We start from the raw sequence: 5,868 nt of genomic DNA on the forward strand, positions 1-5,868 counted from the left end.
TCATCAAGATTAAAAGCTTCTGCACAGTGAAGGAAACAATCAGCAAAACTAAAAGGCAACTGGTGGAATGGGAAAAAAAAATTTGCAAATGACATATCGGATAAAGGGTTAGTATCCAAAATCTATACAGAACTTCTCAAACTCAACACCCAAAAAACAAATAATCCAGTGAAGAAATGGGAAAAATACATGAATAGACACTTCTTCAAAGACATCTAGATGGCCAACCGACACATGCAAAAATGCTCAGCATCACTCACCATCAGGGAAATCCAAATCAAAACCACAATGAGATACCACCTCACACCTGTCAGAATGGCTCACATTAACAAGTCAGGCAACAACAGATGTTGGTGAGGATGTGGAGAAAGAGGAGCCCTTTTGCACTGCTGGTGGGAATGCAAACTGGTGCAGCCACTCTGGAAAAAATATGGACGTTCTTCAAAAAATTAAGTATAGAACTGCACTATGACCCAGCAATTGCACTAATAGATATCTATCCAAAGGATATAGGAGTGCTGATTTGAAGGGGCATATGCACCCCAATGTTTACAATGTCCATTGACAATAGACAAAGTATGGATATACCTCAAATGTCCATTGACTGATGAATGGATAAAAAAGATGTAGTGTATATATACCATGGAATATTACTCAGCAATCAAAAAGAATGAGATCTTTCCATTTGCAACAACAATGGATGGGACTAGAGTGTATTATGCTAACTGAAATACGTCAGTCAGGTAAAGACAAATATATGATTTCTCTCACGTAGAATTTAAGATACAAAACAGATGAACATAAGGGAAGTGAAGCAAAAATAATATAAAAACAGAGAGGGAAACAAACATAACAGTCTCTTAAATACAGAGAACTAACTTAATACAGAAGGTTGCTGGAGGGCTGTTGTGTGGGGGGATGGGCTAAATGGGGGATGGGCAATAAGGAGGGTACTTATTGGGATGAGCAGTGGGTGTTATATGTAAGTGATGAATCACTAAATTCTATTCCTGAAATTATTATTACACTATATGTTAACTAACTTGGATTTATTTTTTTAAGAGCAATAGATACATAAACATTTTTAAAAAGTCCATATTCTAATTCAGTTCTGTTCGGTAGAAACAAAATGTGGACTACATATGTAATTTTAAATGTTCTATTAGTCATATTTAACAAAAAGAAAAAAATATATAAATGCATCTTCTTGCCATTATGCTTAGCACACTGTATTGCAGGGGTTCAATCACACACTTGCTACTTACATATGTTTTTGCCTAGCTTACCACTGCAAGCTCTTTAAGGGAAGGGTAGCTCCTCTCATTTGTGTACCTCCAGAGCCTGGCACAGGACCAAACACATAATTCAATCTCAATAATTATTTAAAGAAGGAAGAAAGAGAAGGATTTCAAGGAAGAGAGTGGGAAAATGAAAGAAGTGAGGGAAGGAAGGCATGAAAAAAGGATGGGTATTACTTGTTTGTTTTTCGTGACAAGGTTTGTTTGAAATTCAAAATGCATTTTTCCTAAGAAACACAGTATTATAATAGCTCAGCACTGGAATTAGACCACAAAATTTGTTCACATAATTTAAAACTTGGTTCACAAAATGTTTTTTAATACTATTATTTATATATGATGTTGCGGTTATGTTTACATCATTAGCCATGTGAGAAAATAGGTCTTGAAAAATTGATTTATAAAAGCATTAAATACAACTTTGACCCTTAGGCAAATATGTTCTGAGCATGAAATGTCTGATTAACAGAAGAATATTTTGGAATGCACTTTGTTTATAATTTGCATTCAGTAAGGTAAACATAAAAGTGGCTCCTCATAGAAAAAAGAAGTTATTTGGGGCACTTGGGTGGCTCAGTCGGATTAGGCATCCGACTTCGGCTCAGATCATGATCTCACGGTTCGTGAGTACAAGTTCCACACTAGGCTCTCTACTGTCAGCACAGAGCCCACTTTGGATCCTCTGTCTCCCTCCCTCTCCCTCTCTCTGCCCCTCATTTGCTCTATCTCTCTGTCAAAAATAAATATTAAAAAGAGAGAAACTATTCAACTACATGTGAGGAACAGGACTGAGATTCATCACTGGTTTTAAACTTAAGATTGATAAAATGCTGTAAGGAACCTTGAGAGAAATGATTAGGGTAGTATATACAAAGATGTTTCATTTTCACTAGGGAACATATTTCCTATTTATTGCAACATGTAATCATGTGCTTTCTTGTTAACGTTTGGAAATAAACTTTGCCAACATGACAGAGTGATAAACCAATCACTTAGAGTTATCCTCTAAGGCTTTGTGGATTTACAAGGTAGAATATACTTCTCAAATCCAGAGAAGGTAAAAACATAAAGAACAAAATATTTGAGTTGTTTGGATCACATTTCCTTTCCCTTCATGCTAGTGATATTGGGGCCTTGATAGATAGTTCTCTTTAAAATATATATAATATGGAATTAAATATAATATATAATATGGAATTAATGTTCATGTTTATTACCAGTATCTGAGCCTGAGTAGCTATGTCGCTTTGGAGTCCTAGGATAGCTTAAGATAGATAATTTAGCATGTAAAACAGGGGATTTTAAAAAATTAATATTACGTATCTCACAATGTGAGACAGTGCTTGAATCTTTCCCAGCTAGTTCCAACATTAATTCTGGATAAAGATGATATAAAAATGAGAAAAAACCACTTCTCTCATGTGACAGGTGACAGTGCCCCAGTTTTTGCTGTCTGCCATCACAGTTGCTTCCAAGAAATTGAGAACCTAGCTATTTACAACAACAATCTTCACATTCACATAAGAGAAACATATCATGGGAGGAATCCTCAAATGTTTCTCCCGTGAAAGTTCCACATATAGTAACTATGGTCTTTTCCCCACCTTCATTATGTAAAGAGCAGGGAGTATAAATATCCTATATATGCATACCAATGTTAGGAAAAAATAAAAGTAAAACAATCTTAAGACAATGGGTAGCAAGTACTGTGGTGTATCACTCAGGATTCCAGGTGATTCCCAGAGGACAGTTCTTGGCATTTCTTTGTCCAATGATGATGGTAAAGGGAGCAGTGCAGTGGCCATGGCCTGAAAATGCCTGGGTGGTCAGAGCTTATGTCCCCAGGCAATTCACAAAGCCCAGCAGAGGCAGGAACAACAGGTGAAGAAATTTTGGATGATAAGAGGGAAGAGATCACAAATATCAGGGTGTAAGCTCCAAGAGGTGAGGGGTATAGTTCATCCAACTCATCTTCTACTTCTTTATACAGCCTAGGAGGGCAGAACCACCACAGTCCTGGGGCAGCTGTTCTCAGACTGAGCCAATATACAAAGCAAGTAGAGTCAACTGGTACAAGAGGTAAATAGTATCAGATGCTGGGATGAGCCTCCAAGAGACCACTCATCTTTGGGACTGAAAAACTCCTTTCACCAGCTACGGAGACCAATGACTGCTGACCTCCCTCAGTCTGGTTCCTAGCTAAAAATTTTCTTCAACTGAAGGAAGCTGCCTCACCCAGGCCCTGCTCCTTCTCTGAAAGCAACCCACATGCAAGGGATGGCTGCTACATATGGAGGTCCACAGTCTGTGTCCACTCAACTCCATTGAGAAGGCATCTCGAAAGGCATACCTCAGCTCAAGGGTCAATGGTGGGATTGTCTGAGAGCACGGTGGTGACTCCATGATAGTTCTACCTCTCTGTCTGCCTAATTTCTTCATTCTCCAACAAGCCACGTGTACTTCAACTCAGAGTCTGTTTCATGGGAAACCTGACCTATGAAGGGAAATGGTGGTTACTAACTGGCACCTGCATGATGGCGGATGAAACACCGTAGTCTTTTTTTTTTTTTTAATAGTACAAGAGGCTTTATTGAGTACAGTGCAAGCTATAGTATGAAGAAGAAACAATCATTTAAAAACACCAGAGACCCTTACATACCAAAGGTTAAGAAAGAAATCAAGATTCCTTTTGAGCTGAGCTGTGCCTGGGATGAAGAATAGGACCATTCACTTCGATCCTTGGGTGTTTGGTATTTCCACTGGATGTAGTCAAAGATGCCTCACTATCTACTGATAGAGGCTCTCCAGCAGCTCCAGTGACTCCCCAGGGATAGACTGTGTATTCACTGATTGAAGAGCCCTTTCTAGGGCATGAGCTCTCCTATTCTTATTCAAAATATCACTCCCAGTGAAACAGAGAACATCACAGTAATATTGATCCTTGGGTATCAACCTTGTATCAATTCTCCTGTATCCATACTCCTTTTCATCATTTTTACTGGGAAGCTAGAAAACACTCATGAACTTTGTTTTACCTTTTGACAGAGTACTTGTAATAAAACAGGCCTTCTATAACTGCTCCATAACACAATGTAACAGCTTTGGCTGTTTGGTTGATTCAGAGGTAAAGCTTGGATGGGTCAGAAGGACATCCATATCATCAATGAACTCTTCACCTCTTCTGAAACTGCCACAGACTGTTATAACGTATTCAGGATCCACTTTTTTTTTCTTGAGAGTGCAAGCCGGCAAAGGATAGACACACACACGCGCGCACACACACACGCACACACACACACACACACAGAGAGAGAGAGAGAGAGAGAGAGAGAGAGAGAATCCCAAGCAGGTTCTGCACTGTCAGCGCACTCACAAGCCATGAGATCATGACCTGAGCCAAAATCAAGAGTCAGATGCTTAACCGACTGAGCCACCCAGGCGCCCCTCAGAATCCACTTCTTAAACTTCAAATAGTACAATGTCTTGCTTCTGTAACATCTCTTCAGGATAAATTCTTTTCTCAAACTCCTCAAAATATTTCAGGCCAATTCACTGATCAAGGTTCAACTAATTTTCATTTTTTTTCCGAGACCTTCTAATGTTTAAATTCTTTCATCTGTAAACTTCCTTGCAGCAGATGGACCAATGCCACCAACCCGAGTCATTAAATTGATAGATGAACTCGTATCATCCTACTGAATCTTCTCCAGCTTTTACAATTTTTCAGTCACTAAAACGTATCAATCTTGTCAGCAAGTTTTGTTACTACTTCAGGCAATTTCTTAGCTTCTGCTTCACTCTTTACTTTGTACGGATATTTGCTATCACAGATGCTACTTTTCGGTAAGCACTGTATACTTATGGATGGCCTGGGTCACCTTCTTCTCAAAGTCTGCAAGTTCTGTGAGCATGTTGGTGACTCCCCCACTAAGCATCTCCTATGGTGCCTTTCATTTGCTCATGGTGGCTTGCCCCAAGGACCACTGAGTGCTCAGAGCTAGCGACTGGTCCCCTCCACCAGGCTTGAAGGACTTGCGGAGTTGGGGGAGGACCAACCCAGCTCTGGAAAAGCCAGAGCAACCTACTGAACAATGGCTGCCCCTAAACACTGTGCATATCCTTGTTATTGATCAAAATAGACAAGTATTAATGATAACACCACTGACTACCAATTTCTGCTTTTTATAAGGTCCAACTTTCTCTTTAAAAAAATGTTTTATTTATTTTTGAGAGAGAGAGCACAAGTGGGCGAGGTGCAGAGAGAGGGGGGGACAGAGGATCTGAAGTGGGCTTTGCACTGACAGCAGCAAGCCCATGTGGGGTGTGAACTCATGAATTGCAAGATCATGACCTGAGTCAAAGTCAGCCACTCAACCAACTGAGCCACCCAAGTGCCCCCAACTTTCTCCTTTTGCAGAAGAGACAATTAAGGCCTAGAAACAAAAATTATAATTTTTTAACCTCACCAAGTAAATTAGAGAACTAGAACTTTTTTTTTTTTCACTTGAAAACTTCTCTCAATACTGTTTTTTTGAATAGAGGTTCTCAAATCTAACTTTGCATCAGAATC

The 5,868-nt window shown here is 39.4% G+C and overlaps 1 pseudogene; it reads right to left on the reverse strand.

Annotated features, from left to right (window-relative positions):
* Positions 1-3,949: 3,949 nt before the first annotated feature.
* Positions 3,950-5,260, reverse strand: LOC125918438 (DNA polymerase beta-like; annotated as a pseudogene).
* Positions 5,261-5,868: the final 608 nt, after the last annotated feature.

Source organism: Panthera uncia, chromosome B4 (genome assembly GCF_023721935.1).
Source record: "Panthera uncia isolate 11264 chromosome B4, Puncia_PCG_1.0, whole genome shotgun sequence".
Lineage (NCBI taxonomy): Eukaryota > Metazoa > Chordata > Mammalia > Carnivora > Felidae > Panthera > Panthera uncia.